Source organism: Macaca nemestrina, chromosome 4, assembly GCF_043159975.1.
Source record: "Macaca nemestrina isolate mMacNem1 chromosome 4, mMacNem.hap1, whole genome shotgun sequence".
In the NCBI taxonomy this organism is placed as follows: domain Eukaryota; kingdom Metazoa; phylum Chordata; class Mammalia; order Primates; family Cercopithecidae; genus Macaca; species Macaca nemestrina.
In genome coordinates, this window is record NC_092128.1 from 54,997,455 (window position 1) to 55,023,156 (window position 25,702).

General features: G+C 39.1%; 1 long non-coding RNA gene across 1 annotated transcript in view; it reads right to left on the reverse strand.

Annotated features, from left to right (window-relative positions):
• Positions 1-326: 326 nt before the first annotated feature.
• The window catches only part of LOC139362774 (uncharacterized), a 91,492-nt gene continuing 66,116 nt past the window's right edge, over positions 327-25,702 (reverse strand). Inside the window, exons 5-7 of the long non-coding RNA XR_011622068.1 lie at positions 20,931-21,015; positions 8,117-8,309; positions 327-7,433 (exon numbers count right to left, since the gene is read on the reverse strand). This is a non-coding gene — a long non-coding RNA (uncharacterized lncRNA). The remainder of the gene's footprint in view (positions 7,434-8,116; positions 8,310-20,930; positions 21,016-25,702) is intronic.

Below are 25,702 nucleotides of genomic sequence, written 5' to 3' on the forward strand. Positions count from 1 at the left end.
TGTATGATCTGGCATTTTAACTCTTACATATAATCCCCCAAAATGCATGGGATTGTGCATAGATGTACGCCAAAGACAGGTACAAGAATGTTTATTGTACTATCATTTGTAAAGCCCCCAAAATAGAAGCAATTCAAATGTCCACCAACAATAAATGAGTTAAAAAAAAATAAACTGTAATACATTCATACAGTGGAATACTATATAGCAACAAAAATAAACAAACCATAACTACACACAACATGGATGAGTCTCACAAGCATATTGTTGATGAAAAGAAACCAAACACAGGAGCATAGTGTATGATTCAGTCTTAGTCTATTTAGTATTATATAAAGGAATACATGAGGCTGGGTAATTTATAAAGAAAAGAGCTTTATTTGGCAGGTAATATAAGAAGAATAGCACCAGCATCTGCATCTGGTGAGGGCTCCAGGCTGTTTCCACATGGGGTGGAAGGAGAAGGGGAGCCATGTGCAGAGATCACATGGTGAGAGAGGAAGCAAGGGGGTTGGAAGTGACCGTCACTTTTTAAACAACCAACTCTCCTGGGAACTGATAGAGTGAAACTCACTCCCTACTGCAAGAAGGGCACCAAGCCATTCATGTGGGATCCAACTTCATGATCCAAACGCCTCACATTAGGCCCCACCTCCAATATTGGGGATCAAATTTCAACATGAGGTTTGCGGGGACAAACTTCCAAACTGTAGCAGACTCTACTTATAAAGTTAAAAATGGCAGAACTAATTGATAATGATAGATAAGCAAGTAGTTACTACCGAAGTTAGTAATGACTGGGAAGGAGCCTAATAAAGCCTTCTGTTATACTGATAATGTTCTACTTTTCAGTCTGGGTAGTAGGTACACGAGTGTATTCACTTTGTGAAAATTCATCAAGTTATACACAAAAGATTTGTGCTTCTGTATGTATGCACAGTTTAGGGGGGTAAAGGGGGAAGTAATCTTGCTCAAGGTGTTAGCTAACCAATAGGTGTTAGCTGATGGTGAAGGTTTTTATTTTACGGTCATGAAGCTCACTCTTGGTTCTCTACATCCTTCTCTGTTGTACTCCCAGAAGCTGAGGGATGGAATGAGGCCCCAGTTGGCTGATTATGGCCTTTCTTTGCCTTCTAGAATGGGTAGACACAATAAGCCAACCATAATCCTTCTCCTACTCATGAGACCTTACCAATCCTTGTCTTCACACTTTTGACCAGTTCTTGCTGTGGGATTGTCCTCTCATATTGTTGTTATTCATTTGAGCTTTTTTCCCCAGCTATTGCCCAATTTGCCATTTTTTATACCCATAGACATGACATATTTATACCCTTTACTTATCTCACTTATCAAACTGTAGCCAAAACAGAGATTAAGCAGAGCTTGTCTCTTAGCATTCGACCTTGTTGATTGTGATTAAGATTGGAGCCCAGATAGAAGCAAGGCAAAGCAGGAAGAGCTAGAGAGTAAGACTTGCACAGTGGTCTTTGGATAAAGCTTCCAAGAAGTAACTGAGAAATAAAACACACCAAAGCAGGCATAGAAACAGAAATAGAATAAAGTGGCTGAGAATTACAATTCTGAGAACTCAAATTTTTCTGTGGTTTTCAAAAATTGCTTGATATATCTATGACCATAGGCCATAGACAGTATTTTACTTATAATAATAAAAAATATTTAGAGTTTAATATGTGCTACATACTGTGTTAAGTGCTTTTACATACATTATCTCATTTAACCCTTATAGCTACCCTAGAAGAGGTATTATAATTATAGTCATCTCCATTTTATAGATGAGGAATTTGAAGTCTAGAAATATTAAGTAACTCACCCAAGATTCCCCAGTAAATAAGTGGTACTATTGGAATTTGAACTTAGATATATCTGATCCAAAATTCCAGTATCCTAATCAGTATATTATACTACTTATTTATTGTATAAAAGATAAGTCTGTGCTAATTGAAGATTGTGGGTGAGAATCTGTGTGTGAGGGCCAAGATGAGGTATATTACAGGAAAGTGTCATAAAGATGGAGTGAAATTCAGAAATTGAGACTACATATGATACAAATCAGGTGCAATATGGAGAGACCGTTAGGAAAAACAAACATATGCCCTATTATTTTATTTTTATGGGATCTGAATGCATTGTACATTCATCAGAGATGTCTCTACCCTCTTAACATTCATCAGCATGTTATTTGTTTAGAAACTCAAAGTTCTTGTATGTGTTAACTGAGACTAATTTATAAACATTATGGGTTTTACACATCGTCTGGGACCATTCTTTACTATTTAGTGCCAGGACTAGGAAAGAGGAAAAAAAGAGGACTTGGAGACTGGAGGTTCACTTTCCTGTATTACTGTTGCCATGGCAACTGCAGGCTCTTCTCTGATGAGCTGTAACTATCATTTGAAAAAACACTAAGTTTTGCATTTTTATTTTCTATCACTGACTTTTTCTGGTACTTTTTTTCTTATTATTTCTTATGGTCCGTGGTCAGACAAACTACAAAGCAGCGAATAATCATCATAGTTGTTTAGGAATCACATTCATTGGTTTGGGTAATTCAGATTTTTAAAAAGACATGTAAATAATTGCTGTGCTTTCAATTTAAATTTATGATGTGTTACGGTTGAATTAATCACAATGTTGGTTGGTCTGAAATATTATGGCAAGATCAATAGACCGCATAAGTGACCAGGATCACACTTTCCTGTCTAGTGAGGTAGACTATGGAGGGCCGGGTTGTCTGAGTAGCAAAGTGAACCGTTGGGTGTGAAGTGTGGTGGAAGGGACTATGGGCCTGCCCACCTTACCCAAAAATACCTCTCCTGCTACTTGTCATACATGGTGCCTGAAATGCCACTATTTAAGCTTTATTTCTGTGGATTTTGAAAGGCTTTCTTTAAAAATATTTTTGGTGTGAAATATCTATATTTAGAAGTGCATATACCATAAATAATGTTTTAAAATTACAGTAATTATTAAGTGAATACCTGAGTAACCACCACTCAACTCGAGAAATAAAACATTGACAGCACTCTCTTTTTTTAATTTTGTTTTTGCCTCTGAAGTGAGATGACAGCATTCTCAAAACCCTCACACATATCCCTTCCAATTCACAGCCCCGTCCCTCTTTCCTAGAGGTAATAACATTCCAGATATTTACAGTAATACTTTCTTATTTTTCTTATAGTGTTTCCAGCTATACTGTATTCTAAACAATTACACTTTGCCTGTTTTCAAAAACTTTATATAAATGGAATTATGTTAAAGTAGTCTTTTATGTCTTGCTTCTTTGACTCAACATTATATTTGTAAGATTCATTTATGTTGTGGCATTCATTGGTGTATAATATTCCATTGGACTCTATTGTTGATAGATATTTGAGCTTTATTTTCTTGATCTCTAGAATTGATCATATGATTTTTCTACTTCAATCTTTTATTGTGATTAATTACATTTTGACTGATTTTTAACGTTAACCCAATCTTACAAACCTGTGTTTGGCAACTATTTTCATATGTTAAAATTAGCCTCTATTTTTCCTTTCTTATACTACCCTTATTGAGCTTTGGAATCAAGGATATGCTAACCTCATAAGAGGAATTAGGAAATGTTCCCACTTCCTATTTTTTGGAAGAGTTTGTGCCAGATTTATTTCCACACTGAATGTTTGGTAGAATTTTCTACTGGAGGACTTGGTTTCTGTTCCCCTACCCATGAGGCTGCTGAATCAAAGCTCAAGTTTTCTGTTATCTTGCCTAATATTGGCAAATGCCCTCAGGGCAGTGTTGGTGCCTGGCTCCTTTCCTTACTCTCTAGAATCAGGCTTTCTCTCAGAATTTGGCCTGGCAGTTCTCCACTATTTTGTCAACTCCTCAATGTTGAAAGGTAAATTTTTAATATTTCTATTTGTTTTTGTTTGTATGTTTGTTTTCCAGAATGAGGAAAGTAGCTCTGAATAGATGTTTGATTCAGTAAAGGACCCTTCGTAAAATGCAAATGTCCTTGGAAGGGAAAACTCTTTTAATACCTAATCTATTCATTGGATTTCCTGGGCTCCTGGTATGTTGCAGAACTGGGTTTGGTAGGACTGCTAGGACAGAGGTGAAGGGTATAAGGCTGTATCCCTGTTAAGGAACACAGATCAAGGGAGTGGCTCACCTTCCATGCCATACCAGTTCTAACTTCTCCTGGGCTGGTAATGTTGCTGTTCCATGACCCATCACGTCACCTTTTCAATTCGGACTCCAACATAACTTTAGTCTCTGATGCCACCTGCTGACCCCACTTCTATTTCCACTTCTACTCTGGCCCCACCACCACCAGCCAGTACTATTCCCAGCTCTTTGACACCTTTCATCTCTGCTGTGTCACTGTTCATTAGTGTTTGGGAATCATGAGGTCACCCAATCATTGAACGTTAGAGATTTCAATTCTAAAGAAATCCATCTTTAAAGGGATTCAAGTGACACCTTGAAGAGTCATCACATGGTGCCATAGATATAGTAGACCACCCAAAATCCACTCTGTACATTGAAGGAGGATACAGGATGCCTGCATCAGATGAATTTCCTGCCGTATTGAAGCCTCTTTCTCCCTTAGGAATTTCTTTGTACTCTATCACCACTTCCTTTTGAAGGTATGTTTTACTCTGAAAGTGAGGAATCTGACCTTTAGCCTCAAGCCCTCTCTGCAGGCTCCTCCTGTGAGCCTTAAGGGAAAACAGGTAATAAAGGGGGTTCCAAGATGGAAACAGCAAGTTTCTGTGGGAAATATATGCACATCTGAGAGCCAACTCTTTTGCACATGGACCTTGGTTATGCCAGGAACAAAGAGGAACTTTCCCTATTCAAAAACTACTGCAAGGAAAGGCTGCCCATGACAAACCTTCTAAGAGCTGCCATCTTGCTGAAATATATGGGTTATTTCCTTATCCCTGTTGCTCAGGACTGCCTGGAGTCTGGGTCAAATATGCCTGAAATAACCTTACAGTTAAGCATATTTATATACTTGTCATATCTTGCTTTTCCTTTTATGTTAATCTCTAGGAGTAAATAGAGAAATCTTCTGAAAATCTGTATTTAGACCTGAGGTATCCTGATGAGTGAAGTTACCAGTCTTGTCATCAGAACCAAGCTCTAGTCTTGGTGCTGTTACTTACCAAGTGTATAACCTTAGGCGGTGTCATTTAATCATTCTGGACTTCAGGTTTCTTATTTATTAAATGATGGGATTTGACTGGATGATATTAAGAAGGTTTTGGTTCTTAACATAATTGAGATAACAAATCCACTCATAAATGCAAGAGATGATTGGAAGATAAACAGTTGCTATTTGGGATGGGCATTTGAGTCTGGGATTACAAACCTCCTGGGGCATAGCTGTCCCTCCCTCCATGGGGAATAGAAAGCCTCATTCAGTTGTCTCCCTGGGCTCTAAGCTGTCCACCTGAGATCACTGAGCTTCCACATAGTGGGAGAGTTTGGGGGCCCTAGCAAGACATGATAGGTTGCTCTAGCTTCTGAAGAAGCCCTCAGAGTTCTGTTTTCCAGCACATATTTTGCAGTGTGCCACTTCAGATATCTCCTAGATACGTTCATATGTCTCTTATGGACTTTTTAGCCAGTCACTGTAGCAGCTCTGCTTCTGTTTTAGCCAATCTGCTCTGGTCTTCCAGGCTACCTCAGGATTGGCATGGGCATACATCCACAGTAGAGCTTTGTGTGATGTCTCTGTTAGCTAATAAGTCAGTATTATATGAACCTGTATAAGGCATGAAAATCAGGTCACAAATTCAAGTGTGTAAGAAATATCATTTCTCTTTCTTTCTCTCTCTCTTAATATTTCCTTTTTAATTCTGAGCCCCCCTACTAACAGGCTGGCAGGAAATTCCACTATAGTACTTTGGAGCTCTCCTCCCAGTCCCCTATCCTTCACCCTCACCCCTGAGTGGTGGCAAGACATCAGGAGCTGTCACAGTGTATGGCCCTAGGTTTGAGAAATGAGGAGGAGGATGTTCTGATAATCAGTCATTGGTTCATATACATCATGGTCTTCAGATATTTCCTCTGAGTTGTCCACCGTCTCCTTTAGGTTTAAATGCTCTCTGTTGCTTCTGTGTCATTTATGAATGAGTCCAGGAAACTTAAAGCCTATGATTTCCCTAGAATGGTGATTCTTAACTGGGACACTTTTGTCCCCCAAGGACATCTGGCAATATCTGGAGACAATTTTGATTGTCATAACTAGGGGGTGAGTGCTACTAAAATCTTAGCAGGTAGAGGCCAGGGATAGTGCTAAACATCCTACAATGCTAGAAAAGCCCCGTCACCAGCAAAGACTTACTCATCCAAAATGTTAATAGTGCTGAGGTTGAGAAACTCTGCCTTCAACCAGTGAATCTAGCTGCCAACATGAATCACCTGGAGAGCTTTTGAAAAACACCTATTTCTGGGCCCACGTTAGACCAATTAAATCAGATTATTTAAGATAGACTTGGGTATTGGAATAAAAAACAAACAACAACAACAACAACAACAAAAAAAAAAAAAAACCAACTCTGGACTGAGCACAGTGGCTCATCCCTGTAATCCCAGCACTTTGAGAGGCCAAGGCAGGAGGAATGCTCGAGGCCAGGGGTTCAAGACCAGTCTGTGCAACACAGCAAGACCTCATATCTATTAAATAAAAAATAACTTTAAAAAAAGTTAAAGAAACTTCTTCAGATAACCTGATGTGCAACCGTGGCTGGATACTACTGCTTTGGACAATCCATGAAGCTATTTCCTGCTGGGGTTTGGCAGTCCCATGTACTGTCAGGAAATAAAGCACAAGTTCCCACTGTTCCAGGATCTATAGACCTCTCAGCTCTTCATCAGCCCAAGAGGGTCTCTATTTTATCTGAGAGAGCCTCTCTTTCCTTTCTCCTTCTTTGAGTCTACTGTTTCTTCCTTAAACCTCTTCCAGTGGGTTTATGCTTTTAGAGAGACTAGGTCCTACAGACTACTTTTGCCCTTTACTCTCCCTTAGGCAAGAAAGCACAGAATTTATTGCTGAGTTAATAGAAGAAAATGAGAAGGAAAATGCTGTGGGGAAAAATATGAGCTAATATCTCCAAATATTATTCAGGCATATACTTCACAAATACTCTGCAATTTCTTAAAAACCACCACTGTCATCCTCCACTGAAGCACCTGAATAAGTTCTAATTGGTCCCTTAAAAGAGTTCCTTTCCAGGTTTAAATTTTTATGGTTTTGAATGCTCATTTGAGTCCATCATTTTCACATTTACAATTGTTAAGGGACAATTCTAATAGGCAATTTTGCCGTCAACTCACACTCAACACGTCCAAACCCAATTCGCCATGCTGTATTTTAAATGTTTTCTTTTTCTTTTCCACACCCTCCTCCATTTCTGAATTACCTAAAAGAAAACAGCATTTCTCCATTAGTCAAGTGTGAAAAGGTAGAACTCACTCTTGACAGCTATCTCTCCTCCATTCCCTGATTCTAATCACATTATTAAGGTCATTTGAATCTTTAACAAAAAAAAATCTTATTCCTACTTCATTGTTCCAGTTTTCACAGCTGCCATATGAATTCGTGACTCTATCACTTCATGCCTATGTTACTGTAATATTTTCCATCATTCTTGGCCCAGATCTTTGCCATGTTCCATCCATTGCTCCCACTCAAAAATTTTCAAAAGTTTCTCCTCTGTGAGTTAGATCAATTCTAAACTCCTCTATATTGCCGTCAAGTCCTCCACAAGTTGGGTCTCTAAATCCTTAAGTTGGCTAACCCATCCAGGCTATGATCTAAACATCACTAGCGCCCACCATGGCTATGGTCTGTCATGGAGCCGTGGCTGAGACTTCTGCCATTGTAACAGACTGCCAGCTTCTCTAGACACAGAGATTTAGCAGTCAAGCTCTGCATGGAGACCAGAGATGACTTTTCAGGGGAAGAGTTATTGAACAATAACAGTAAGGCTGAGTCTTCAGGAATCCCCCTCACTAAACCAAGAGAATAAATTAAAAATGTCACATTTTAGAGGCAACTACAGAGATTAGTACCACCCTTAAAGACATAAATGATGCAACCCACCATATTACTTTGTCATTCAGCTGTCTGGCTCCTAAAAATTAGGATGATTTTTAGGTGGATAAAAGTGGATTGCTGAAAACTCAACCAAGTAGAAGCTGCAGTGTCAGATGTGGTATCTTTGGTAGGGCAGATCATTGCAGCCTAGGTACATGGTATGCAGCCACTGATCTGGTGAACGCATTCTTTTTCATCACTATCAGGAAAGAAGATCAATAGTAATTTGTATTAATGAGGCATAGACAACAGTACACATTTATGTCTTCATCCAGGACTATATTAAATCTCTTATTATCTCCTCTGTCTTAGTTTGAAGAACATCTGGACTTTCTGCAGAATATCACATTGGTCCACTATGTCCAGGAGATCATGCTCATCAGACTGTTTGAGCAAAAAATAGTAGGTGTATTGAAGGCCTTTGTAAGATGGCACTTCAGAAAGTAAGAGTTTGATGATGAAGTACAAAGTCCTGACTCCCTTCCATCAACTGAGGCCAACTCTGAAGGAAGAGCCCAACTCCAGCATTCCCCAGGGGATGAGCTGAAGTCTCCTTGCAGCTAGATGAGAGATGAATTCTATTTAGTCTAATCCTGCTGTCTTCACTACCTTCCAGCCTCTGTTTCACAGGGTATGCTTCAATAAACCTGCTGCATGAAAATATCCCACACAGAGCCTGTTTCATGGAACTAAAGTCATTAAATAATGAAGGGAAGTCCGTAGGTGACATCAACTAGGGCAAGTAGTAGGTGGCAGATTCTGATGACTCAAAGTTCTAAACTGGTATTGGGTGGTGGGAGGAAAGAGGATGAGTGTCTACAAATGACAATGAGAAGCAAGGACCACCTCCAATTCCAGTTGTACGAGAGTGTGGGAAAGACAACTGACTTCATTCGAGAGTCCTGAGGGGATTGCTGCCTTTTCGTGGGGACAAGAAGATTTTAAAAATGTTTAGAGAAGACCAAGGAGATTTTCTGATGGTAGAACATGAGTTTCCAAGAATTAGCAGAAAGGGAAGGAGTGGGATAAATCCCTGGGAGACATGCAGAACCATTTCGGGATTACAGTAGTGGGAGGAGGAGAGATGACCTGGCAACTTGGGCTTCTACTGGTTACTAAAGCAGCATGGATAAAGAACATAATGAGATTAGTCCTGGGATTTTCAAGACAGAGCAGGCCAGAGAGTTGTGCCTGTGGGGGTGGGGAGGACAGGCAAGGGCACTGCCAGAAACATTCAGAGTGCTGGCGTTCCATCTCTTGTTCCCAGCGTTCATGGGAAGGCTGGAATGGAGTGGTTCTTACACTGAGCACGGAAACTCTGAGCTCTGAAGGTCTCTCTTCAATTTTGTACAAAAGAGAATTAGTCTTTGTTTGCCTTAAAACTTCCACCACATTTACAAGAGCAGGTGAATGATTTTATTACCTTTCTCACTATGGTAAGTCAGTAACTATGAGATGTACACTCCCCATCGTAAGATTTTATTTCTTCCTAATCACTGATATGGCATCAAATTAGAGATATTTGGTTATAATAAGAAGCTTCAGAAATTGAAGTTGTCAAGCAAAAATATCTATGTTGATCTCAGCTCTATTAAACATACACATACAAAGAAAACAATTATCTACCAACTGGAAACTATAAAATCATCAAGAAATTAAAATATGTTCATATTTGTAAGAAGGTGAAGTGAGGAATAGACGTAGGAAAAAAATGAGTGAATTTAAATATAATCTTGATGCTTTTTTCTCTGATAAGGGTGTTTATATTTGGTATTTGGAAAAATGTTTCTTCTGGCAATTTCAATGACTAATGAATAAAGCCTTTCCATTTTGTTCAAAAAATTGATCAAACATCTGTGGAGAAATTACTTTAATTCTAAGTCCATCTTTGCTTTGAGTAATCTGGGGGATAAATCATTGTTTCATTCATTTAAAAAACAAATACTTATTTGCACCTACTCTATGCCACCTTCTTAGTCTTGAAGCTAAAGCTATGGAGAAGACAGAGATGATCCTTCTCTTCCTAGAGCTGGTGTAAGTAGGCCAGGCACAGTGGCTCATGCCTGTAATCCTAGCACCTTGGGAGGCCAAGGTGGGTGGATCACCTGAGGTCAGGAATTCGAGACCAGCCTGGCCAACAAGGTGAAACCCCTTCTCTACCAAAAATACAAAAATTAGCTGGGCGTGGTGGTGGGTGCCCATAATCCCAGCTACTCCGGAGGCTGAGGCAGGAGAATCACTTGAACTCGGAAGGTGGAGGTTGCAGTGAGCCAAGATCATGCCACTGCACTCCAGCCTAGATGACAAGAGCGAAACTCCATCTAAACAAATAAACAAACAAAACTGGGATAAGTCGCTGGATACAGCCAAACAAAGAGACAGTACAATATAATAATTAATGAAGAAAGTACTGGGTCTCTCTATCAGCCCATAGGAGGGGTACTGACTTACCTTAAGATAAGTAAGAGTTGGAATAGTTAAATGACTAGAAAAATATTTTGGGCAGAAGCAACAACTTCTGAGAAAACCCAAGGTAGAGGTAGAAGAGATCTCTGCAAAAGAGAAAATTTGAATTGTTGGTGTGCAATGGAGGGAGCAGGGGAGCTGCTAGAGTGTTAAACCAGGTAAAATAAGTCTGGTCTTTACCTTGAGAGTGGTAAGTCATTGGCCACATGTGCATTTAAAAATAATTACTATGACCACTGAGTGGGGGAAAAAAATGTATTATAGAGAGGACTTGAAGAAGACATTAGACCAGGTGATTTTTAGGATTTTTTTTTTTCCCAGCACAAACATTCTGTGATTTGATGAAATAAATCACATAGAATTTTTTTAAGTAATCACTAAATCATTCAGAACAGCCACCTAGACTGGAGTGCAGTGGCACAATATTGGCTGACTGCAATCTCCCTTTCCCAGGTTCAAGTGATTCTCCTGCCTCAGCCTCCTGAGTAGCTAGGATTACAGGCGCGTGCCACCAAGCCCAGCTACTTTTTGTATTTTTAGTAGAGATGGGGTTTCACCATGTTGGCCAGGCTGGTCTCAAACTCCTGGCCTCAAGTGATCCACCTGCCTCGGCCTCCCAAAGTGCTGGGATTACAGGCATGAGCCACCATGCCTGGCCAAAAAGGGCTGACATTTCTTACAGACCTACCACAGACCAGGACCCATTCTAAGCAGTTTATATCTATTAATGCATTTAAAACCAACACCAACCCAATGACACATATTTTGTTGTCATTATCAATGCCCCCACTTTACAAAGAAGGAAAATGAGACACAGGGAGTATAATCAGTGAGTGACCAATGGATTTGCATCCAGGAAGTCAGATTCCAGTGCCCCAGCACTTACACTTTGGGATGTGAATGAACAAACTATTCTCATTCTCTATATTTAGACATCTCATCCCTTACAGGAAGTATTTCCCAAGTGAAATGAGAAAGGATCTTCCTTTGTGACCAGAGGTGACAAACCTACAGTCTGGACCTAAATTTGGGATTCATTCCAATAGGAAAGCAGGAAAATATCCAAGCTAATTTCCTTTGGTGGTTGTCTCAGAGATGAAGGTTTCTAGACTGGGTTACATAAAGCTTTCATAACGCCTCTCTCCCAGTTCCACCACCACCAAATTTAAACGTTAACCAACTGCTTCCTCTTTTATAGTAAAAAAAAAAAAAAGAAAAGAAAAAAAGGAAAAAAATGAAAAATGGAGAAGGAAAAATGTAAGGGGTAATGTGAACTTAATGATCATGTTCTTTATAAATAATTAGGGTTTCTTTTCTTTAACTAAGTGTAAGCATTCCTGATTTTCAACTGAATTAAAGTGGCTTAAGTTAATTAAATGAATTAAATGTACAACCGATGGGAAGTCAGGCTTTAATATTCCAGGTTTGGTAGCTGAAAATGTTGTCATTCATGACTAAAAATGATATTAATAACAGTTTAAGAAAACCAGTAGTTTCTACGGAACCTGGTGGGTGAAATGAATAAACTCTACATGTTTGTGATTTTCAAAGAAAAAGTGGTTCCTAAAAATCAGGAGCCATTAATACACTAAGATATCAATTCATAAAAATCACCTATAGTAATCTAGCAGCAATATTTCTAACATATTCAGTAGTTTAAATTCTTACATATGGGTTCATTTTGGGGAAACTTATCTAACTGATCTAGTCTGGAAATGACTCTTATTCCCTCCCCTTAATGTGCGCTAGAACTAGTAGCTTTCTTCTATGAATAAGTTATGGAAAAAGTTAGGAGGTATCACTTCTGAGATTAGGTTGTAAAACACTGTATCTTTCATCTTGCTGGTTGTTATGGGCTGAATGTGTCCCTCCAAAATTCATATGTTGAAATGCTAACCCTTAATGGGATGGTATTAAGAGGTGGGCCTTTGGGAAGTAATTAGGTCATGAGGGTGAAGCCTTCCTGAATGGGATTAGTGCCCTTTATAAGAGGAGACTCAGGAGAGCTTGCTTCCTCTCTCTGTTCTCTGAGAATACAACACAATGGTAGCTGTCTGTAAACCCCAAAGAGGTCTTTCACCATGAACCTGACCGTGCTGGCACCCTGATTTTAGACTTCCAGCCTCCATAGCTGTGAGAAATAAATGTTTGCTGTTTAAGGCACAGTTTTGGTATTTTTGTTACAGCAGCCCAAACTAAGACGATAGGCTTTTTTTTTTTTCCCTCTCTCTCTCCCTCATCTTCTCACTTGCTTTTTCTGGATGAAATAGGCTTCCATGTTGTGACCCGACCTCTGGAGAAGCAAATAAGAAAGGCTCAGGCTAACAGCCAGCAAGAAACTGAGTCCCTCAGTCCACAGCCCACTAAGAACTCAATCCTGCCACCATGAGTGAGCTTGAAAGCAAATCTTTCCCCAGTCAAACCTTAAGACAACTTTCACGCTCAACAACACCTTAATTTAAGGTGTGTGAGAGGCTCTGACTGAGCCAGAGAACCCAGTTTGGCTGTGTACAAATTCCTGACCAGAAACTATTGTATTAATAAATGTTGTTTAAGCTACTAAATTTTGAGGTAATTTTCATGGAATAATAGGAAATTAATTTGGTCTCCAATAACTATTTATTGAATACAAAAAAAAAGTTTGTTGATTTTTTTTTTTAATGGACCTGGCATAGTAGCTCATGCCTATAATCCCAGCACTTTAGGAGGCCAACGTGGAAGAATCACTTGAGGCCAGGAGTTCGAGGTCAGCCTGGGCAACATAGTGAGACCTCATCTCTACAAAAAAAAAAAAAAAAAAATTAAAATTAGCCAGGTGTGGAGGTACACACCTGTCATCCTAGCTACTAGAGAGGCTGAAGTAGGAGGACTGCTGGAGCCCAGGAGTCTGAGGTTGCAGTGAGCTATGACTGTATCACTACAATTCAGGTTGGGTGACAGAGAGAGACATTGTTCCTAAAAAATGCAGAAAGGGTGGAAATGGGGTAGCAATGAGGGGAAATATTAGAGAAGGCTCCATAGAGAAGGTGATACCTGAGCTGAAGTTTGAAGGATAAACAAGAGGGCATAGGGTGTACCCAACAGAGAATCAATACGTCAAAGGCAGAGAGAATGTAAGGATATGTCAGTTAGGAAATGTACTGGTAGATTGGTTAATGGGATGGCAGGATTTCTATGGAAAGGAGATGGAGCTAAAGAAGACCATTCTGAGAGGCTTTGCATACCATGCAAAGGATGTGAGCTTAGTTCTCTAGGCAACAGAGAGCCAGCAAAGGCTTGCCAGTAGAGATGATGCATTAGATGGTAGCTATGGAGGAAGACAGAGTGGAGATGAAGGTAGTGGGAATGACTGGAGGGAAATCTCCTTGATGAGGATGCAATTGTCTAGATAAAAAGTGATGGTAGCCCAGACTGAGACTGGCGCAGTAGTGGGAAAATGAGGGGATAATTGATGCAAGAGTTTTAGGGTAAAGAGCCTCCTTTGTCGGGGGCGCAGGGAGTAAGAAAAAGGTTGGCATCTAAGGTGACTCGCAGGCCCTAATGTGATGCTATGCCTTCACTGAGACAGGTAAGGCCCAAGCTAGAGAAATAAGTTAGGATATTATCAGTGCAGAGGTGTAGGTGAAAAACAATGAAAATTTAATGAGCACATATCACGTGGCAGACCTGAGCTCATCTCTTTACCTATTTTCACATTTATTTCTCACAAGAACTTAGTGACTTATGCATGATTCACCCTGTCATACTGAGGACAAGGAAACTGCATTTCAATGAGGTGAAATAACTTCAGGATCACATAGCTAATAACTGCTCAGGATCACATAGTTAATGGTGGAATAATCAATGGTCAAACCAACAAGACTGTCTCCAAATCTCACTTTATTTCTCCTCCCCATGGTGCTCTGGAAGATGGACCGAACATGGAACCCTGGGAAAGAACGATGTTGAAGAGGTGGGTGGAGGAAGAAGGGGTGATCTGAGAGGGAGGAGAAGACTAGAAAGAGTGGTGTCATAGAGGCAGTGACAAAGGAGAGATTCAACATGGAGGAAGCCATCGATATGATCTACCTTGGGATGGATGACAGAAAAGGAGCTGTTGGTGATTTAGAAGAGCAATCTCAAGAATGTGGTGCTGAATTGCTGGTGCCTGAGGCAAGCAGAAGCAATGAGTGCAGGCAACTCCTTCTCTAAGTCTGACTTTGAAGGAAAGGCAAACAATGGACAGATGTGTAGTTGATGCTCAGGGTTCAAGCAAGATTCCCTTGTCTATATGACTAGTTAGGACATAAGAAAGTTGATCAAATTTCTGCTGAGAAAGACCCAGTTGGTCAGTAAGAAGCTGGTGGATACCAGAGAGGAAGATTATTGATAGGAGAAAATTTATCAGATGACAGAAGAAATCTAAATCTGGAGAGAAATGACAGCATCTACCTCGTTCTCTAAATTTAGGATATCCCCTGTGTGACCAGGAATAATTCCTCTTTTGCTGTCTTGAAGGTGACCTACTTGGTCCCGTTACTCCATTACTCTTTATGCTTTTGAAAACAGAATTTGAGACCTGTAGGGTCCGATTCAAAACTATGCTTTTGAGGAGTACCACCAGACTACGAAAAGAAGTTTTAATAGCCCCAATTTCTGGCTTTACTGTAAATGTGCTGTGTGACCCCTGTGCATTACTCAGTTTTTACTCCTTCTTATCTCTGTAGATCCCTGAGATATTGTAAGGATGCAAGAGATCACTGTGTTGATCTTTATGTCTGCCTAGCATTCAGCACAGTTTTGTTCACATGGTAGGTGTATAATCATCATGTTGATTTGCATCTGCTTGATCCTGAGAAAATCAGGTCAATGTAATCTTCTTGAGAATGTCTTCTATTTGCTCACACAGAAAGAAAATATCTATCTCAGTATTTAATCCCTACAATCCATAGGCTAAAGGTCATACAACCTCTGAACAGCCTTTATTATATTTGTTATTAGGTAAAATTGTAATAACAATATCTGAATAGACTGATTTAGAGGTAAACAGTGCTTCTACTGAAACTGCTGGCTCCTCTCTCCTTCAGAGAGATGCCCTTTTATCAGCAGGCAGGGAGAGAATAATTGTTAATTCTATATGTATCAGTAAGTTGTTTGCAAGTGGCCATTACCAAAATGAATGAATTAACTAACAGCATCATGATGACAAGTTGATGAAGAAATTTGACCCAAAGATAAATCCACTAACACGTTTCTGCTTGTTTCTAATTTTAGAATTCTATCAGGTAAAAGCAAAACTGAGTCAAATCATTATTTAATCTAACATAAACTGCAGTCAAGGAGTCTCTCTTTTTCATTTTTATTTGGAAACCTAGTCTATTTAGTTTTAAATTAAAAGCAATATAATAGGCATAAGGTTGATATATTCATGGTGATCAAGCTTGTTCTGGATGCAGAACAAGCTCACACCTAGAAGGGAGACATACTCAGTTCTCCACCCAGGCATTTTTCAGTATCATGATTGAGTTAATTTTTCCTGTTTAGCTTTTTGTAAGGCTGCTTTGAGATTGTGGAGTCATTCTTTTGAAATCACATCTCAACACTGAAAGAAACCCTGACCCACTTCAGTACCCCTTAGTCTTCAGTAGCAATGAACGTGAAAATCACAGAGTGAAGTGGTCAGAATGTTTTTCACTCCACCCAGACTCAAGATCAAGTTAGACAGGAATAAAATCCCTACCGCATTACACAAAAAGATACACTATGGCTGCATCCTTTACATTGCATTCTATTTGTGTCCCTTGGTAGACAATCTGGTGGTCAAGCCCTCTCTTGAGCCCAGGAGCAGGAGAATAAGGAGGGAAGGACTGCCTTTTCAAGTCCTGAAGATCATTCCCAGCTTCCTTGTGAATTTTCATGACTGTAGTATTTGGAGGCTGGGTGCCTGAGGGGGCTGTCCACCAGCAGAGACATAAAGCAGTATTCTTGGCTGCATGTGATCAATAAATATCTCGCGGCCTTTCTGTGAATAGTGGAGATGGTGACCTTGGTGTCACAGAAAATTTCTAATTTGGATAATTATGTTCTGTTTCTCCTGTTGCTTAAATAGAAAATGGAATTCTTCATTTTTGTTCATAAACTGCTGCTTAAGTTGCACTGCTGTGAGATGTCGCTGTGAGCTGTTAAACATCTGCTGTGCCTTACTTCGGAGGTGGTTGCTTTTTAATTGAATTTTACTTTAATTGACTTGAACACACTATATAGGTAATAAATCTGTTTGCAAAATGTTTTCAAGTATATTTAGATAAAAAGATTCACATAAATATTAAAACACAATAATTAGCTTTATGAAAGATATTTTGGGGGTACATTTTTCTTAAAAATTATTTTGTGAAACAATGTCTACTACTGAATGGTTTTCTAGGATGTATAGAAAAACACACATTATTTTTCCTTTATAAAGCTAAGAGTTTTCAATTAAAGCAGTCAATTAATACGTATGTTCTCCACACTTGCTTAGCATAGGGGTGGGCTCTGGTTCTTGTAGAGGTGCTAAACAGAGCTAAAAACAAGTTGCTTCCATTAGAGGGCAGGCCTACTCCACTAATGTAAGCAATGAGGGATAGTGAAATATAAGGGACGATGTGGGGAGGTGGGAATATTGGATGTTCTGCTGCCCCAAACCACCTCTCCCTTCACAAATACCAAAAATCCCACTATTAAAGTTCTGTGGAAGATACGTTGAAATGTTAATTTATATCTGGAAAGGACTACTAAACTATTAAATATTCCTCTAAGTTTTTCTTTCAACATGTATGAGGTGCCTCCTATGTCCTAGAAACCTTGCCTATAGAATTATCATTGCTATTTGGCAAGTGAAGAGATTCTGTGAGGTTCAGTAAATTGTCCAAGGTTGTATGGTTAATAAGTACAGAAATGGGATGCAATTCTTGGCAAGTTGTTGCTGTTTCTGCCTCTCCAGCTGGCCTTCTTGCTGATGAATTGAAAGTGGCTCTTGTTTCTCAGGCTAAGGTGAAGGCAGACACATACATAACTACAATACAATGTGAAAAGAGCTGCCACAGAGATGTGTACACTATGGTACTGGAGCGCAGATGATGGAATGACTAACTCCACTTTGGGGAGTCAGAAAAAGTTTCATGGAGGAGGTGATATTTTAGGCTGGGTCTCGAAAGACAAAAAGGGCATAAGTTCCAGGATTGTCTTAATTAGGGCTGCTCTAACAAATATGCCATAGAGTAGTGGCTTATGCAACATCTATTTCTCACGCTTCTGAAAAGGCCAGCAAGTCCAAGATCAAAGTGCTGGCAGATCTTGTGTCCAAAGAGGAACCACTATGCTTCCTGATTTGCAGATGGCTGTCTTCTTGTTGTACCCACACATGCCAGAAAGCAGAGAGAAAGGAAGCAAGCTTCTCATGTCTTCTCTTATAAAGGCACTAATCCTATTTGTGAGGGCTCTATCCTTATGACCTAGTTACTTCCCAAAAGTCCCGTCTCCAAATACCAATGCGGTGAAGATTACATTTCAATATATGAATTTTGAGGGAACATAAGCACTCAGTCCATAGCAAAGATAATATAGCCTGGTTTGGTGGCAAGAGTTTAGGCTTTAGACTCAAGAAGGGCGGAGTTTGGATTCCAGTTCTAGCCCTTAATCATTCTGTGAATTTGAGCAAAATTTAAAATTTCTCTAAGCATGATTTTCCTCATTTTCAAAATGGGAAAAACAATCAGTTTCTTGGAGTATTGAAGGAGGAAGTGGATAGCACAATGCTTGGCACATAGTGGACATTCCACGCTTATTGGTCTCCCTCTCCCTTCTCAGGCAGACAGAATAAAACATAAAAAGGCAGACTGAGATGAGAACCAGAAATTTGGTTTAGTTCCAGTGGAAATGTGGGGCATCCTGTTAAAAAGAAAAAAAAGAAAAAAAAAAAAACAAAACAAGATTTACCTAGACTCTGAAAGGTCTTAGCTGTTCTGTGAGGAGTTTGAATTTTGTCCTGTCGAAAGTCAAGAGCCATTAGCCATTTTTAAGCAGGAGAATGCCATGATCAGATTTGTGTCTCAAAATAACCCTGGTGTCACTATGGAAAATGAATATTACAGTGACAAGGAGGTTGTTTCAGTCAAGAGGTTGTTTCAATAGAACAGTTGACAAGTTTTGAGCCCCAAAACCTAGAGAGTGTAAGTAGAGATGGAAAAGGGACACTCAGTAGGTAAAATTGATGGAAAATATTGACTGATAGAAATTAAAGGTGATTTGAAGTTTTAAATTAATGATTCTATTTAAATGGTGCTGCTACTAACCAGTTCAGGGAAGCAAAAATGTTTTGGGGGAGAGAATTATTAATCTTATTTTAGATAATAGAATTTTAAGAGCCTGTGAGATATACAAGTAGAAAGTTTCAATAAAGAGTTAAATTTTTGTCTTGAGGCTCAGAATAGAGATATTGACATGAATGTTAATGTTATATAAATAGAATTAAAGTCATGATATTGGATAAGATTTCCCAGGGAGGGCATATAAAACACTAAGAGGGGAGATCCATGAGAGGACCCCTGAGGAAAGCAACCTAGAACAATTTTCTTAGGAGGAGGAAAGTCCAAAAAGAACAGTAAATGAGGCATTGGCCAAAGAAAGAAACCCCCATAGAACAGCAAAAGTGCACTAGTTTCTTGGAAAGGTGGAGAGAGTTATAGGTCTAAGCAGTTTAAAGAGTAACTGGTACAGATGTTCTCAATATGACAGTCTTGAGTTGAATAGAAACTTAGAGGTTGTCAAATCAAACTGTCATTCAGAGAAGCATGGTCATACTATGATGGTATTAATTAAGAACCATTATTAGGTTACTCATTTGGATGTCTCGTGGCACTGCATGAAACATTCATATGAGAAACCTAGTAATGGTTCTTAAATTAATGTGATTTTCTCTTCTGCCTTCCTGGATACTTAACCTTTACTCCATTGAGCCTGGATATCCAAATGTGGGTGAGGAGGTCTATCTGAGAGATTAGGAAAATTACAGAAGGAATACAGAGTAAGAATATGGCAACGTTGTATTCAGCTTCTGACATGCAAAATAGGATTAGGCTACAAGATAATAGTTTTGCTAGTCACATTATTGTAATGCAAAAAAAAAAATTTGTCATGTCCTACTTTGGCATATCTACTTCTGAGCTTGAAGGACTCAGCTCATAGTTTTGTACCATCATGTAGATGCCTTACTGCATCTTCCAGTAAGGCCAAATGCTAGGTGGAGGATATGGCAGAAACTGGTGTTTTCAGTGAGTGAAAGAGAAGAAATCATGTGAATCAGGCATCTCAACTGGGTCTTGACCTAGTTTAAAGAGACCTGACCATGAATTACACATTACTGAGAAAAAAAATTTTTGTTTAAAAAATTATGAGTGAAATACTCTGATGTTTTCTATTCAGATCTACTCTACTATATACAATTTTATGTTTTAAAATCCTGGACACAACTTATTAAAATTAATTTCACAACCCACAAATGGGTTTTGATCCATAGTTTGAAGAACATTACTTTAGGATTTGTAATGAAGATTCATATAGTCTTTATTTATAATAGGATGATGTTTTACCATGTTAATAAAAAGCAATTTTTCTAGATAAAGAGCGTCATACTAGCTCTCTAGACCTCAAACCAGAAGTCTAGAAAATAAGAAAAGTGAATATGGGATTGGGAGCTAGAAAAATTTGAAGGACAAGAAAGGATAAGAGGAAAGGTGAGAAAGAGAAAGCTTTTAGGGGACACATTTTGGCTGTCACCATGGTGATTTCCAGGATGTCTCTCATGAGAAATCTCCCACATTAGCCTGACCAGTATGCAATTTGCTGGAGAGAAATAAGCAGGAACAATTCCTGAGAGCAGTGGGGATATGCAACATTCTCTGGAGGAGTGCCAGGTGCTTATTTGAATTGCTGATAGTTGATGATGAACATCTTTATTTGAATTTCTGATAAAGTAGGATCTAGTTTTGGTCTATCAGAGGTTTAGCTGTAAAAGAAAGTCTAACCTTAGGAAAAAAGGGACTGATATCTAAATATTAAATATTTGTTCCTAAAATCCTTATTCATCTCTTTTCCTGTCCTTACTATATTCCTCAGAATAATCTCCACTTAGCAGTCCTTGGGTCACTCACCAAGTGATAATTAGAGATTGTGAAGAGAGTGGAGTAAATGTAGAAATTGGCCTTGTGGACAGGCATTCCAGAGAGCAAAGTTCTATAGGCTGAGAGGCATAGCTCAGCAGTGAGGGCTCTTTGTTTGCCAGCAAGAAGAAAATAACTAACTTAATCAAGAAAAAAAAGGCTGGTGCCATGCTTACGCCTGTAATTCCAGCACTTTGTAAGGCTGAGGCAGGAGGGTCAGGAGTTGGAGAATAGCCTCGGCAACATAGTAAGACCTCATCTCTGCAAAAAAATAAAAAGAAGTAAAAATTAACCAGGTATTGTGGTGTGCACCTTTAGTCCTAGCTACTTGGGAAGTTGAGGTGGAAAAATTGCTTAAGCCCAGGAGTTTGAGGCTACAGTGAACCATGACTGTGCCACTATGCCTGGGTGATAGAGTAAGACTGTCTTGAAAAGAAAAGAGAAGAAGGGAGAGGAGAAGGGGGTGGAGTGGGAATGGGAGGGAGGGTAAGGGGAGAGAAAGGAAAGGAAGGGAAGGGAAGGGAAAGGAAAGTAAATTGTTGGGGTGACTTGCAAATTCAAATAAGGAAGTCTACAGTAAAGAGAGGGTCTAGAGCTGTCTGGGGACCTCAATACTACAAGAGCCAATGGACAGTCTCTTCAAGTGCCATGATTGAAACAGATCATTTCCTGTATCAGTCTCAGTTCAAAAGTCAAATCCCCAGAAGAGAGTCTCTAATGGCCTTGGTTGTGTCACAGTCCTATCCCTTGGCTAGAGGATGTCAGGACACCTTGTTAGACACATTCATCAAGCTTGTATCTAGTGAGGGAGGGAGAGGTAATCCCTTGGACAAAACTGAGACAACTGACAGAAGAGTGAGCAGATGGTAACCAGTGGAAAATCACAGTATCCACCACCACTGCCTTCAAGGTACCATGCTGATAAAGAAGGTAGCCTCAGGAGGCCTTATTGGGCCCAGATGGGTCAGGGCAGCTCACGTGGAATCCTTACATGGCTCCTGTCCAGGCAAAATGCACTTGACTGTCTGTATTCCTTTCCAGGACTGAATTTGGAATTCAACTCAAACATTATTTGGGTGGAAGACATATGATTTTACTGGGCTGTTTCAAAGAGCACATCAAAGAAGCTCTTTGTAAATAAATTATACTGCTATAAGTGTTACATAAATCTTGAAGGACTGTAACTGCTCCTCAGTATGCAACTGGGTTAACTTACAATTAATGGCAAATGCTGGGACACTGCTGAATACACACACACATATTTCCTTTTAATCTTTTCCTTTTTTTTTTTTTTTTTTAGACTGAGTTTTGCTCTTGTTGCCCCCAGACTGGAGTACAATGGCGTGATCTCAGCTCACTGCAATCTCCACCTCCTGGGTTCAAGCACTTCTGCCTCAGCCTCCCAAGTAGCTGGGGTTACAGGCACCTGCCATCACATCCAGCTAATTTTTTGTATTTTTGTGGAGATGCTGTTTCACCATGTTGACCAGGCTGGTCTCAAGCTCCTGACTTCAGGTGATCCACCTGCCTCAGCATCCCAACCCATCTCGGCCTCCCAAAGTGCTGGGATTACAGGCGTGAGCCACCTGGCCTTAATCCTTTCAAAAGGTGAAAATGTTGATTCCCATGCTTTTGGGAGTTATAGATCAACCCAGTCTATTCTTCTGCTTATCACTTGCCATGCTGTTCCATATTTTAACACTCTCTCAATGCTAATTTGTATTTTTCCCAAGCAAACACAAGTCTTTACTGAGAACACTAGATTATTTTAAAATCAAGAGACGACAGATTGCTGAAAGTAAAATCTTCCTGTAATACCTTTTTCTTAAATGAATGAACTTTACATACAACTTAGATGTACCTCTTCAGTAAGTTTAAGTAACACAACATATAGAAACACATATGACATATAGGCACCAGCATATAAACCCATACATTCATAGTATTGCTGCTGCTACTGCTTCTGTTATTGCTAGGTACAATAGCCCAGCTGTGGCTAGAAATGTCCATTCGTGACCAGCTCTTCTTTCCTGACAGGAGAAAGGTATACCCTAAGGAACACTGCTGTTTACAGTGCTTCAGTTCCATAAAACACATGCTAGTTGCCTCAGGGTCTACCTTTACTAAAAACTTTCAGCAATCGTCTGATTGCTACCCATCTTGTGAGTCCTGCTGCTGCTGTTTCACAGGAACCCAGAGCTCTTGTGTGAACACAATGAAAATTCTTAAGCAAGATCAGCAGTACATGACCTTAATGCTATTTGGAGATGCCAAACATGAAACTACTTATTCAGAAGTTCCCATGAAGTTTAGAGCTATTCCATTTCCTGGATCACTTGATTTTGCTGGTACAGAGTTCTCTAATGTTGCATAAGATGCTTGTGACTCTCTATTTAGTTAAACTTATTTATTCTTATAGAAACAGATACCCTATTCCCAAAGACATTTCTGAATGGTTTCTACCAGTCACATTAAAGAGAGAGAGAGACAAAGAAAGTGCAAAAGCTAATACCAAAGCAGTAGAAATAGTTTAAGAAGACTATTTTTTCAATCAATCCTAATTAATCCTGGATGGAGAGGAGGAAGATGACTGAGGGATACTGAGGGACCCCAGAAGGCCATCTGCTTTATGTAGGTGGAATATGTTAGCAAGTCATTCATTCATTTGCATTTGGTCACTAGACAACCTCCTACCTTTGATAGAATACCAATTTCACTGAAACTGGACTTTTGCATTTACATAGTAGATTTCATACCTTTTTCCAGTTTCAATTTCTTTGAAAATATGCCAACATAAGTGAATAAAGATAAATATATCTATGTATGTAGTGCCTCCCTACCATTCTAAGGAAGGCTATATTTTAAAAGATATTCAAAATATCTGGACAAAAAACTTTTTTGAGTTTTACAAAAATTCCAGCATTTAAGGTTTATTTTATTACCAAGAATGAATCAACCAAACGAACATAAGCATTCCAGTTATCCCTGTCTCATAAGCATGCAGTGTATAATCATGCACTGCATAGCCTTGTTTCAGTCAACAATGGGCGGCACATACGACAGTGCTCCCATAAGATTATGATACCATATTTTTATTGTACATTTTCTATGTTTAGATGCACAAATACCATTGTGTTACAATTGCCTATGGTATTAAGTACAGTGAGATGCTGTATAGGTTTGCAGTCTAGGAGCAATAGGCTATACCATATTAGCCTAGGTGTGAGTAGGCTACACCATCTAGGTTTATGCAAGTACACTCTATGATGTTCACACAGTGATGAAATTGCCTAACAACACATTTCTCAGAATGTGTCCCTATTGTTGTTGCTGTTAAGCAATACATTCCAAACATGAACTACTTGCTTAGAAGTTCCCACCATGCCTCAAGTTGCTAGCCTTCCTCATACACTGTATGTAATAATAATAGATCCTCATTATATTTATGCAAATCTATACTAATACTTAATATGGCCCTCTTTTCTTTGTCTTTTTACATCTGGAAAATTAAGTAATCATGAGAAACTTTTCATGAGAAAATTTTTATGTCAGCCTTACTCATATACCACCCCTTCAACTTGCTGTACAGTGTTGAAGATTCAAATCTCACTCTTCCAGATGAAATACTGCATTTTTTATAATTTGAATCAATTTGGTGTGTAGGTTAATTTTTATGAAACAAAGATTACTTTCACACTTCCTGGGCTTTTTCTTTCCGGCATGAAATTGGTCTTGCATGGGGAATTGACAATGGTGTGTCAATATGTGGAGAGTTACAGTAGAACTTGAAATTTTGACTGGATGGAACATCTGTTGATCTCCTACATGGCTACTTACCAGAGGGACCAATATTTTGCTGTCTCAACCAATCTTGCTAAGAATCATGACCTAATCATTTTTTATCTGAAATTACAATTGACCTCATGTGGGACTTTTTCTTCCATCAGGAGTATAGAATCAACTTCAGTCAAGTGCTGCTTACTACGCTATTCAATAACTCATTATAACTCATGAGGCTTGTGAAACAAAAATACAATTTCAATACAGTTCTTAAGGAACAGGGAGTCCTAAAATTATAAAGGAGATAGGTTATTTGATTTTCTTTTGGCTGATACAGAGGTCAAAAGGTAACTGCAATTTTTACTATCCTAGAGATCTTTTATGATTCTTCATGTTGAACCTTCCTATAGATTAAGATCAATCCAACAATTACATAACTAGTCAAATTAATTGCTACATATAATAAAATTTGGGGAGGGTGAGTGTTTTTATTTTTCTTCCAAAAACTTTGCTCTGTGGCTTTCTTGAAATAGTTGTCTTAGGGGGCTGACCAGAATCTCCACTACCCATTCTGAATTCTGACCAAGCTCCCTTTTATCCCAAGCATCTTAAATGAAGCCTTACTTTCAGGGCCAGCTTTAGGCATAATCTTGATTCAGAATCAAGGTGGAGATAACTCCCCCCAACACACAAACAAAACAAAACAAAACACTTTCTTTTACCTGCTGACTATGGTCTGATACTATTTTCACAGGAATCAAAGTGTCTCATTTTACAGCTAGAAACCAAGAGCAAACACCTGGAAGATGTACACTTTAGTGTACATGAGATTCCATCTAACTGCAAATGCTGTTATGGGTGTTGAAAATGTAAGCTTGGTGAGAATGATGGTTTCCAGCTGCATCCATGTCCCTACAAAGGACACAAACTCATCCTTTTTTATGGCTGCATAGTATTCCATGGTGTATTGGTGCCACATTTTCTTAATCCAATCTGTCACTGATGGCCATTTGGGTTGATTCCAAGTCTTTGCTATTGTGAATAGTGCCGCAATAAACATACGTGTGCATGTGTCTTTATAGTAGCATGATTTATAATCCTTTGGGTATATACCCAGTAATGGGGGCTGGGTCATACGGTACTTCTAGTTCTAGATCCTTGAGGAAAC